The sequence below is a fragment of the Macaca fascicularis genome, chromosome 14 (genome assembly GCF_037993035.2).
Source record: "Macaca fascicularis isolate 582-1 chromosome 14, T2T-MFA8v1.1".
In the NCBI taxonomy this organism is placed as follows: Eukaryota; Metazoa; Chordata; class Mammalia; order Primates; family Cercopithecidae; genus Macaca; species Macaca fascicularis.
The window spans coordinates 15,381,722-15,395,282 of NC_088388.1; the positions used below are offsets into that span (position 1 = coordinate 15,381,722).

The window sequence follows — 13,561 nt, forward strand, 5'->3', positions numbered from 1 at the left end:
TGTCCTATAAGGCAATTACCTCAGGGGATGCCATTAGTGAAAAAGTAGAGTTAATCTCAGTCAAGGGTGAAGTGGCTGCTTTACTGGCAAAAGACTGACCAGAATTCAGGGGTTCTATACTCCCACCTTCATCAGAATCGTCTCATATGTCCCCATTTCAATTTTCTAGAGCCCATTTCTTCTCAATTCATGCCCTTGCTTTAACAGTACACATCCTGCAAGGATGGGAATTCAATATGCATTGTAAATCACCAATTCACAGCATGAGATTCTGCATTTGGTTATCAGAAACCTCAGTTCTACCACTACAAGAGATATAGGTCACTTTGAGGACAGACATACAAGTTTTTCCACCATTTATGCAGTGCTTGAGCTTAGAATTTGAACTCCTGAACTCATCCTTTCTTTTCCACTTGGTCTAGTGAAATTATGTAATAGAAGCAGCTAGTCCATTTCATTATACTCACTAGTTTGATAAAAGTATGTGAAAGTATTATATGCACATTCACCCAGAACTTTGCCTCTTACAAATATTTGATTGGATGTATCCAATCGTGATGTTTTGCATATCCCTATTGCCACATCACACCATGGACCTTTAGCATTATGGAGGGTAATTTGCTTACCCAAATCTACTGATTTAAATATTAATCTCATCTAAAAGATAATCTCACAGGAGTGTCTAGACTAGCAAAGATAACGCATATAACTAACCATCACAGCCCAGAAGATGACAAAGAATCTGATGTAAGTTAAATCTCAATGGTATAATGTTTCTTCTATACCAAACTCTAAGGAAAGGCTTGTAACAATAGTTAACTATAGAAATAGAAACTCATCAGCTGGGCGTGGTGACTCATGCTTGTAATCCCAGCATTTTGGGAGGTCATGGTAGGATCATGTGAGGTCAGGAGTTCAAGACCAGCCTGGCCAACATGGTGAAACCCATTCTCTATTAAATATACAAAAATTAGCCAGGGCAGTAGTGTGCACCTGTAGTCCCAGCTACTCGGGAGGCTGAGTCAGGAGAATCGCTTGAACCCAGGAGGCACAGGTTGCACTGAGCTGAGATTGTGCCATTGTACTCCAGCCTAGGCAACAGAGCAAGACTACATCTCAAAAAAAAAAAAAAAAAGGGAAATAGAAACTCATCATGTGAAATATTGCTTTGAAACATAAAGCCATCAACTGAGTCTTAAATACAATATATATTTAGTTTCAAGAAATTCTCATTGTGTGTTTTAATTTGTATTGATAAATAGTTGCATATATTTATGGGATACATCGTGGTCTTTTGAGATATGTATACAGTAGTCCCCCCTTATCTAAAGGGGATACGTTTCAAGACCCCCAGTGAATGCACAAAACCATGGATAGAAAGAACCCTATATATGCTGTTTCTTTCATACATATATACCTATGATAAAGTTTAATTTTAAATTAGGCACAATAAAAGGTTAACAACAATAACTAACAGCAAAACGGAAAATTACAACAATATGCTAGCATTGCAACTCTTGCTCTTTGGAGGCCATTATTAAGTGAAATAAGGGTTACTTGAACACAAGCACTGGGATACAGCAACAGTTGATCTTATACATGAGACAACAAGTAACTAACAAGAAGGTAGCACGTACCATGTGGATATGCTGGACAAAGGGATGATTGACATCCTGGATTGGGGAATTTCATCATGCTACTCAGAACAACACACAATTTAAAACTTTTGAGTTATTTCTGGAATTTTCTATTTAATATTTTCCGACCTCAGTTGCCTATGGGTAACCACAACCTCAGATAGCATAACATGAAAAAGGGAAGACTATTGTATACAGTAGAAAGATTAAATCAAGCAATTAACATATCCATCATCTCACCAACTTATTATTTTTTTGTGGTGAGGATGTTTAAAATCTATTCGTTTAGCAATTTTGAAATACATGGTACATTATTATTAACTGTGGTCACCATATAGTACAATAGATCAGTATATCTTATTCTTCAAGTCTAACTGAAACTTTATACCCTTTGATCAAAATCTCCCTTTTCTCCATCCCTCCCCAGCTTCCGGACTCTGGTAACTGCCTTTTTTAGATTGATTCCATATCTTGGCTATTGTGGACAGTGCTGCAATGAACATGGATGTGCAGACATCTCTTCAACATGCTGATTTCATTTCCTTTGTATATATACTAAGAAATGGGATCGTTCTCATTAGTTTTAATCTTTAGAAAAATGTTAAACCCTTAGTCTAATAAGTTATTGAAAGCAGTGTGACATTGTTTAAATGAATAGATACTTGTCCTCCTAAGTATCTTCTAATTCTCCACTCATTTTCTTTAAGGTCCTAAAGAGTCACTGAGTTTTATTGCTGGATAGTAAGAGGGAAGTATTCGATAGAATCAGAAGAACAGAGTTGGTTCTAGTTTTGCTAGACTTTTTGGGCACTTCACACAAATCAAGTAATTTCTCTGGATCTCAGTTTCTTCATAAAGATATCTGACAATAGGATTTTCAAAATCCTCATAATCAAATGTGCATAATCAAATTTAGTAGTGTGCTGTTTCAGACATGCTGACTTTCTTCCAGCTTCAAGTCCTTTACAAGTTCTGTTCCCTTTCCCCTTTGTTTGAACTACTTTTCTCCACAATGTGGTAGCTGTTTTTTTCCTACTTTACAGATTTCGTCACAAATGTCACCTCTTCAGAGAAGATGCTTTTGATGACGTCTTCTTCCAATCATTCTCTATCCTATTATCTTGTGGTATTTTCTCCATGGAGTTTATCACTGTCTGATAATATCTCATTTACTTATTTAACCTGTTGGTTATCTGTTTCACTAGATATAATGTAAGCTTCATGAAAGTGGGAATCTTGCCTGTTTTATTCATCTTTGTATCCCCAAAACTTAGAACAGTGATGGACACATCATATTACACATAAATGTGTTTAATCATCAATCAATCAATGATGGACCAAACTCTAAATGGGTGAACCTTAAGACTGTGTAATCATCACCTAGGGTCATAGTCACATCTCAAAGAGTACATAACAAACATATGTTCCATTGTAAATGTCTAATATACCAAGGAAAGTAAGAAAAAGAGAATTATAATAAGAACAAAGATTTTTTTTTTAATTAGCAGACTTTAATATGGCAAGATAATATCTGGGCAGGTACATGCTCAAAGTCTATGAAATTTTTATGGTATGTTGAGTGAATATGTATACTTTCTTCAAATTCTGGAAAACCATAATAAGGGAGTTATTTTTAAAGTAACAGAGGAAAGTAACAAAAGAAAATTAAATGTTTTCCATTGTTTCTTTATCCAAGTGAAGATATCAGAATCTCCTTTTCTACACATAAAATGTAAATATTGTCTCAGTTTTCCAGGGCAATAAGAATTTGGGACTTGGGCTGAACCTTGCTATGACAGATATAATGGGAATACACTTGAAACAGCAGACTTAGAGGACCATGTTTAGGGAACTTTGTATTTGTTGGAAAATTATTTTGAGAACCAAGAATATTCCTAAAGGGTAATACTGGTCTTTACTTTGACATGTATACTCCAATATTCCATTGACTGGAGATGCTGCACACTTTTAAACAACCAGATCTCATGAGAACTCACTCACTTGCACAAGAACAACACCAAGGAGATGTTGCTAAACAGTTCATGAGAAATCTACCCTCCATCATCAAACCACCTCCCACCAGGCCCCATTTCCAACATTGGGAATTACAAGTTGACATGAGATTTGATGAGACACAGATCCAAACCATATCGCTGACTACAGTAAAATTCTCAAAGTTAATCATTGTGACCCAGATTGCAAAGACCTCCATCATAACATAGATAGAATAGCCTTTAAATGTCTTTTGTTGTAGCCTTCTATAAACTATGTCCTTGAAGAATAATTTTTTTTCACAGTGCTGCCCAACTGTTGGATGCAAAGTTGTTTTCCTTAGAGGCCCCTAGACAAGTAATTTGATTAAGAAATAATCTTTTTCCCCTTTTTTATTTGTACAAATACAACAGGTACAAGTGCAGTTTTGTTACATGGATAGGTTGTGTAGTGGTGAAGTCTGAGCAGTCAGTGTAACCATCATCCAAATAATATTTTATCTATTATGTGGTTTCACATCCCTCACCCCCTTTCCAGCCTCCCATCATTCCAAGTCTCCAGTGTCTGCTATTGAACATTGTAGGTCCACTGTACACATTATTTATCTCCCACTTATAAGTGAGAACATGTGGTATTTGTCTTTCTGGGTCTAATTTGTTTCACTTAACAGCCTCCAGTTCCATGTATGTTCTGCAAAAGACATGACCTCATCCTTTCTTAAGGCTGAATATATATACCACATTTTCTTTATCCATTGACCTGTGGATGGACACGTAGGTTGATTCCAAATCTTTGCTATTGATAATAGTGCTGTGATAAATATATGAGTGCAGGTATCTTTTTCATATAATGATTTATTTTCTTTTGGGTAGATATTCAGTAGTGGGGTTGTTGGATCAAATAGTGGTTCTATTTTTAATTCTTTGAGAAATCTCCATACTGTTTTCCATAGAGGTTGTACTAATTTACATTCCCACCAATAGTATATAAGCATTCTTTTTCTCTGCATCCTTACCAAAATCGACTTTTTAATAATAGCCATTCTGCCTGGTGTAAGATGATATCTCATTGTTTGCATTCTTTATCTGTCATTACTGACTTTCCATTTTGGGTACTGACTTTCCATTAAAGGCTATTTCTATTTGGCTAGTGTGATCCTTTGGTAGTGTCACATTCGCGTTTTTCACAGCTCAGAATTCTTACACTGCTTCCCTCTCATCTGGAAAGACTGACACTTCTAATGTTTGTAATTATTTTCATGCAAATAGGTTTTTTTTGTTTGTTTGTTTCTTTATATTTTTTTTTCTTGACATTCCTCCCCTTCCTAGGGTGGGTGACTATAGAGTATGCTGGATAGGGTCTTAGGCTATGCACTTCTCTAGGCAGGTTTTATATTGGGCTGTGCAATTTGGCCTAAAGACCAGTAGATGGTGCTTATGGGTAAGAGCCAGCTGTGGCCCTATATGATCCTCACCAAGTTAGTGTCTCCTTTGCACAGGTTCGAGGTTAGTCCTACTTGATGATAACCCACCAGGTCTCTCTGGCACTTGCTCGCCAGTCTTCCTGGACCTGAAGTCTTGACCCAGAACCGGCACTGTTACAGTCATCTTTCTGCTGATGAAAGCCATCCTGATGTTAGCTGCCTGCCCTCCTGGATTCCTGCATCTGTCCTGATCACCCTAATGTATTCCTGGCCTGGCTTCTAGACAGGCCAGACTCTGTATAATTAGCTTTTGCTTCAGTTTCCCTCGCTAAACATCAGTTCATGAAAGTAGAGTTCTTACCTTTATCATAGACCACCCAAATGGGTTCTAACACCTGCCTAGCACTTGCCAGTCCTTTGACTGAGAGAGAAGGAGTTGAAATATTGTCCCAAATCTCCTAGTCTGGTTGGAGTTCTGAATAAAGGACTAGTTAGCCAAGACCAAACCACAGGATTAATTATCTCTTGCTAATCCAAGAAAATAGTTGCATCATCTCCATCCATACTGTCCTATTCCAGTCCACCATTAGCTCTCATCTGAACTTGCTAAAAGTATCTCTAATGAGTCTAGATTTTATTCCTGACAATCCATTGACTGGAAGAGAATGAATAATTAGCCAAGACATGTTATTTCTCCAGGTTTCCCCTGCTCACTACCTGTCTCTCCACTTGTGCAGTCTATGCAATAATTGGCATGAAATTGTTAAAAAGGAACTACCAAGCTCCTACTCTTGCCAGACATGGAGTCAGAAAGTAACACCCAGGGTGTGTCAGGGTGGTAATGTTTCTGTCTAATAAGAATGTTACTCTTTCCCTTTAAGGATTTTTATTGCACAGATAGTAAAAGGTCAGAGATTTTATCATCATCATTCTCACCGTCACTAACGTCTTTCCCAGATTCATAAGAACAAGAAAAAATCAGCCCACTTCAGAGTTTATTGAAGGAAACTTCTGCTTCCTCGAAATATTACCGTAAAACCTTGGGATATCATTTTTGTGCCTTCATAAATCAAAGGTCACATTAAGCACATTCTGAAAATTAGAAGTAACATACAGAACAACAAGGGGTATGGAGTAAAGAACTTTCACAAAGCAAGGACAAGAGGAACGAGTTGATCAGAACAGTCGTTTTCTCCCTAGTATCAGTTCTTTAATGAGGTGGCCATGAAATTGTGCCACTCAGCTCTCCAGAGGCAGGAAGCATGATTCATGGATTTGAATTTCGCCAGATGCTAAAACCCAATCCACCACTGTGTCTGTGGCATGGCCACATGTCCCATAGACTGCTTGCAGCCAATGATTATGTTAGGAATACGAAGGCAACCCCATTCCTGGAAGATGTAGGTTAACTGTGACTTAAAAGATTGGATAAGGATACTCCATCAACTCTGTTGAAACTCTTAGAACTATCCTGCAGCCTGAGATTCTACCTGTTCAAGCCTTCCTTTTATATAAGGGTCAGATCTGCATCATTGTCCAACAGCTCTCCCTGCCTTCCCTGGCTCCCTCCCCCTCCTCTCTAATAAAATTTACCCCAATATCTGTTTCACATCTAATCCTGCATTGGCATCTACTTCTCAGAGTATTCAAATCAATGTACTTAATAACAGTAAACTGGTAGCTTGTATCAGACCTTCCAGTATGTCATGTTATGTTGTCTGTTCCTTGTTGTGTTTTTTTTTTATTATTTTTCATTTGTGTGGATACATAGTAGGTGTATATATTTATAGAGTACATGAGATATTTTTATACAGGCATACAATGCAAAATAATCACATCAGGGTAAATGGGGTATCCATTATCTCAAGCATTTATCATATCTTGGTGTTACAAATGTTCCAAATCATATTCTTTTATTTTTAAATGTACAATAATTTTTTGTTGACTGTAATCACCCTATTGTGCTATCAAATGCTAGGTCTTATTCATTCTGTCTAACTACATTTTTGTACCCATTAACTATCCCCACCTCCCCACCTTCCCCCCACCCTGTCTATCTCCATGAGTTCAACTGGTTTGATTTTTAGCTCCCACAAATAAGCAACAACATGTCACTTAACATATTGTCCTCCAGTACCATCCATGTTGTTTCAAATTACAGGATCTCATTTTTTTTTTAATGGCTGAATGATACTCCATTTTGTATATGTACCCCATTTTTTTTCTTTCTTTTTCCTTTTTTTTTTTTTTTGGTGTGTGTGTGCTTTTTATTGTTGTTGTTGAGACAGAGTCTTGCTCTGTCACCCAGGCTGGAGTGCAGTGGTACAATCTCTGCTCACTGCAAATTCCGCCTCCCAGATTCAAGCAATTTTCCTGCCTCTGCCTCCTGAGTAGCTGGAATTACAGGCGTGCGCCACCATGCCCAGCTAATTTTTGTATTTTTAGTAGAGACAGGGTTTCACCGTGTTAGCCGAGCTGATCTTGAATTCCTGACCCCAGGTGATCCACCTGCCTTGGCCTCCCAAAGTGCTGGGATTACAGATGTGAGCCACGGGGCCTGGCCCTATGTACCCCATTTTCTTTATCCATTCTTCTGTTGATGAACACTTCACTTGCTTCCAAATCCTGGCTATTGTGAGCAGCGCTGCAGTGAACATGAGAATGCATATATATACTCTTTAATATACTGATTTCCTTTCTTTTCAATATATACCTAGCAGTGGGATTGCCGGATTGTATGGTAGCTCTAGTTTTATTTTTCTAAGGACTCTCCATACTGTGCCACAGGGTTGAACTAATTTAAATTCCCGCCAACTGTATACAAGGATTCCCCTTTCTCTGCATCCTTACCAGTATTAATTATTGTCTGTCTTTTGGATAAAAGTCAATGTAACTGAGGTGAGATGATATTTCATTGTAGTTTGATTTGCATTTATCTGATAATCAATGATGTTGAACACCTTTTCATATGCCTGTTTACCATTTGTATGTCTTCTTTTGGGGAACATCTATTCAGGTCTTTTGCTCATTTGTTTTCACTTATACATATTCAACTTTTATTTTAGATTTAGGAGTCTATGTGCAGGTTTATTACCTGGGTATATTGTGTGATGCTGACGTTTGGCAGTATGATTGCTCCCATCACCCAAGTACTGAGCATAGTACCCAATAATTTTCCAACTCTTGCCCATCTCCCTCTCCCCTTTAGTAGTCCATAGTGTCTATTGTTGTTATCTTTATGCCCATGAGTACCCCTTGTTTAGCTGCCATTTTTAAATGAGAACACGTGGTATTTGGTATTCTGTGCCTGCATTAATTCCCTTAGGATAATAATCTCCAGCTGCATCCATGTTGTTACAAAGGATATGATTTCATTCTTTTTTATGGTTGCACAGTATTCCATGGTGTAAAAGTACTACATTTTCTTTAACCAATCCACAGATGATGGGCACGTAGGTTGATTTCATGTCTTTGCTATTCTAAGTAGTGCATACTGGTGTGTGTGTTTTTTGGTAAAATGATTTATTTTTTCCTGCATATGTCCAGTTTTGGGATTGCTGAGTCAAATGATAGTTCTTTCTTTTTTCAACTTTTACTTTGGTCATTTTATTTTTATTTATTTTTATTTATTTATTTTATTTCCATAGTTTATTGAGGAATAGGTGGTGTTTGGTTACATGAGTAAATTCTTTAGCAGTGATTTGTGAGATTTTGTTGCACCCATCACTTGAGCAGTATACACTAAACCCAATTTCTACTCTTTTATCCCTCAGCCCCTTCCCACCCTTTCTCCCTGAGTCCCCGAAGTCCACTGTGTCATTCTTATGCCTTTACATCCTCATAGCTTAGCTCCCACTTATGAGTGAGAGCATACGATGTTTGGTTTTCCATTCCTGAGTTACTTCACTTTGAATAATAGTCTCCAGTCTCATCCAGGTCACTGTGAATGCCATTAATTCATTCCTTTTAATGGTTGAGTAGTATTCCATCACATATATATACACACATATATCTCACAGTTTCTTTATCCACTTGTTGATTGATGAGCATTTGGGTTGGTTCCACATTTTTGCGATTGTGAATTGTGCTGCTATAGACATGCGTGTGCAAGTATCTTTTTCGTATAATGACTTTTTTTCCTCTGGGTAGATACCCAGTAGTAGAAATGCTGAATCAAATGGTAGTTCTACTTTTAATTCTTTAAGGAATCTCCACACTGTTTTTCATAGTGGTTGCACTAGCTTACATTCACACCAGCAGTGTAGAAGTGTTCCCTGTTGGCATCTATGCCAACATCTATTTTTTTTATTATGACCATTCTTGCAGGAGTAAGGTGGTATCACATTGTGGTTTTGATTTGCATTTCCCTGATCATTAGTGATGTTGAGCATTTTTTCATATGTTTATTGGCCCTTTGTATATTTTCTTTCGAGAATTGTCTATTCATGTCCTTAGTCCACTTTTTGGTGGGATTTTTTTTTTCTTTGCTAATTTGTTTGAGTTTGTTGTAGATTCTGGATATTAGTCCTTTGTCAGAGGTACAGATTGTGAAGATTTTCTCCCACTCTGTGGGTTGTCTGTTTACTCTTCTGACTGTTCCTTTTGCCAGGCAAAAGCTCTTTAGTTTAATTAGGTCCCAGCTCTTTATTTTGTTTTTGTTGCATTTGCTTTTGGGCTCTCGGTCAAAAAATCCTTGCCTAAGCCAATGTCTAAGAAGGTTTTCCAAAGTTATTTTCTAGAATTTTAATAGTTTCAGGTCTTAGATTTAAGTCCTTAATCCATCTTGAGTTGATTTTTGAATAAGGTGAGAGATGAGGATCCAATTTCATTCTCCTACATGTGGCTTGCCAATTATCCCAGCACCGTTTGTTGAATTGGATGTCCTTTCCCCACTTTATGTTTTTGTTTCTTTTGTCAAAGATCAGTTGACTGTAAGAATTTGGATGTATTTGTCGGTTCTCTATTCTCTTCCATTGTTCTGTGTGCCTATTTTTATGCCAGTATCATGCTGTTTTGGTGACTATGGCCTTGTAGTATAGTTTGAAATAAGGTAATGTGATGCTTCCAGATTTGCTCTTTTTGCTTAGTCTTGCTTTGGTTATGTGGGCTCTTTTTTGGCTCCATATGAATTTTAGAATTTTTTTTTTAATTCTGTGAAGAATAATGGTGGTATGTTAATGGGAATTGCATTGATTTTAGATTGCTTTTGGCAGTATGGTCATTTTCACAATATTGATTCTACCTATCCATGAGCATGGGATGTGTTTCCATTTGTTTGTGTCGTCTATCATTTCCTTCAGCAGTGATTTGTAGTTTTCCTTGTAGAGATCTTTCACCTCCTTGGTTAGGTATATTCTTAAGTATTTTATTTATTTTTTTATGCAGCTGTTGTAAAGGGGGTTGAGTTCTTGATTTGATTCTCCACTTGGTCGCTGTTGGTGTGTAGAAGAGCTACTGATTTGTGTACATTAATTTTGTATCCTGAAACTTTGCTGAATTCTTTCATCAGTTCTAGGAGCTTTCTGGAGGAGTCTTTTGGGTTTTCTAGGTAAAGAATCATATCATAAGCAAACAGCAACTTGACTTCCTCTTTACCAATTTGGATGCCCTTTATTTCTTCCTTTTGTCTGATTGCTCTGGCTGGGACTTCCACTACTATGTTGAAGAGGAGTGGTGAGAGTGGGCATCCTTGTCTTGTTCCAGTTCTCAGAGGGAATGCTTTCAACTTTTCTCCATTCAGTATTATGTTGGTTGTGGGTTTGTCATAGACAGCTTTTATCACATTGAGATATGTCTTGTGTATATGTGCCGATTTTGCTGAGAGTTTTAATCATAAAGGGATGCCGGATTTGTTGATTGCTTTTTCTGCAACTATTGAGATGATCATGTGATTTTTGGCTTTGATTTTATTTATGTGGTGTATCACATTTATTGACTTATATATGTTAAACCATCCCTGAATCCCTGATATGAAACCCACTTGATCATGGTGGATTATCTTTTTGATATATTTTTTTAATTCAATTAGCTCGTATTTTGTTAAGGATTTTAGCATCTATGCTCATCAGGGTTATTGGTCTGTAGTTTTGGTTTTTTGTTTTGTTTTTGTTTTGGTTTTGGTTTTGGTTATGTCCTTTCCTGGTTTTTGTAATAGGGTGATACTGGCTTCATACAATGATTTAGGGAGGGTTCTCTCTTTCTTTATCCTGTGGAATAGTGTCAATATGATTGATACCAATTCTTCTTTGAATGTCTGGTAGAATTCTTCTGTGAATCCATCTGTTCCTGGACTTTGATTTTTGTTGGTAAGTTTTTAATTGCCATTTCAATCTTGCTGCTTGTTATCAGTCTGCTCAGAATATCTAATTCTTCTTCATTTAGGCTAGGAGGGTTGCATCTTTCCAGGAACTTAACCATCTCCTCTACATTTTCTAGTTCATGTGCATAAAGCTGTTCATAATAGTCTTGAATGATCTCTTGTATTTCTGTAGTGTTACTTGTAATATCCCCTGTTTTGTTTCTCTCTTCTTTTCTTCATTAATCTTGCTAGTGGTCTATCAGTTGTATTTATCTTTTAAAAAAAATAGCTTTTTGTTTCATTTGTCTTTTGTAATTTTTTAAATTCAATTTCATTTAGTTCTGCTCTGATTTTTGTTATTTCCTTTCTTCTCCTTGCTTTGGTTTGGTTTGGTTTGTTCTTCTCTAGTTCCTTGAGGTGTGACCCTATATTGTCTGTTTGTGCTCTTTCACACTTTTGATATAGGTGTTTAGGGCTATAAACTTTCCTCTTAGCACTGCCTTTGCTGTACCCCAGAGGTTTTGATAGGTTGTATCACTACTGTCATTCAGCTTGAAAATTTTTTTAATTTCCATCTTGATTTCATTTTTGACCCAGTCATCATTCAGGTATTGGGATGTCTAGTTCTCTAACAAGGCTGGGGAAGTTTTCCTCAATTTTTCCCCCAAATATATTTTCCAAACTTTTAGATTTCTCTTCTTCCTCAGGGACACCGATTATTCTTAGGTTTGTTTGTTTAACATAATCTCAGACTTCTTGGAGGCTTTGTTCATATTTTTATTCTTTCTTCTTTGTCTTTGTTGGATTGAGTTAATGCAAAAACTTTGTCTTTGAAGTCTGAAGTTCTTTCTTCTGCTTGTTCAATGCTATTGCTCAGACTTTCCAGAACATTTTGCATTTCTATAAGTGTGCCCATTGCTTTCTGAAGTTTTGATTTTTTATTTATGCTATTTCACTGAATATTTTTCCCTTCACTTCTTATATCAATTTTTAAAATTTCCTTACATTGTGCTTTGCCTTTCTCTGGTGCCTCCCTGATTATCTTAATAACTAACCTTCTGAATTCTTTTTCAGGTAAATCAGGGATTTCTTCTCGGTTTGGATCCATTGCTAGGGAGCTAGTGTGGTGTTTTGAGGGTGTTAAAGAACCTTGTTTTGTCATATTACCAGAGTTGGTTTTCTGGTTCCTTCTCATTTGGGTAGGTTCTGTCAGAGGGAAGGTCTAACGCTCAAGGCTGTTGTTCAGATTCTTTTGTCCCATGGGGTGTTTCCTTGATGTAGCACTCTCCTCCTTTTCCTAGGGCTGTGGCTTCCTGAGAGCCGAGCTGTAGTGATCGTTATCTCTCTTCTGGATCTAGCCACGCAGCAAATCTACCAGGCTCTGGGCTGGTACTGTGGGTTGTCTTTAGAGTCCTGTGATGTAAACTGTCTGCGGGTCTCTCAACACTTGCTCCAGTGGAGGTGGCAAGGGGGTGAAGTGGACTCTGTGAAGGTTCTTAGTTTTGGTTGATGAGTGCACTATTTTTGTGCCAGTTGGCTTCCTGCCAGGAGGTGGCACTTTCAAGAGAGCATCAGCTATAGTAGTATGGGGGAGGAACAGGCAGTGGGCAGGGCCCTAGAACTCCCTAGAACATTTTTCTTCAGTTACCAGGGTGTGTAGGGAAGAACCATTAGGTGGGGACAGGGTTAGCCATGTCTGAGCTCAGACTCTAGTTGGATGGGTCTTGCTGTGGCTGTGTGGGAGATAGGGGAAAGTTTCCCGGGTCAATGGAGTTGTGTTCCTAGGAGGATTATGGCTGCCTCTACTGTATCATGCAGGTTCTCAGGGAAGATTCTCAGGTTCTACAGCTTCCAATGAGACCAACACAGAAGGCAGATGCTGGGGAAAGCCAGCAGTCACAGACTTCACCCAGCTCCCATGCAACCCAAATGGCCTGTGTCACTCCCACCGTGCCTCTGCCAACAGCACTGGGTCTGTCTCCAGGCAGTGGATGAGCAGGGCTGAGAACTTGCCCCTGGCCGCCCGCCTCCCAGCTGTAAAAGCAAATATGGTTTTCCTTCTTTTCCAGCCTGTGGAGTCTGCACACTGGATTCACGCCCTCCCCAAAGTTCTGGCCAGGAGACTTCTCTATGGGTTCAAATTGTTACAAAGTTCAATTGGAGGTTTATTCCTCCCTATGACATTTTCCCAGTGCCTCTGGCAGACCTCCT

General features: G+C 38.0%; 1 protein-coding gene across 1 annotated transcript in view; it reads left to right on the forward strand.

Annotated features, from left to right (window-relative positions):
• Positions 1–13,561, forward strand: part of LOC123566762 (olfactory receptor 10Q1) — a 63,831-nt gene that overhangs the window by 8,893 nt on the left and 41,377 nt on the right. The gene's annotated exons all lie outside the window — the stretch shown is intronic.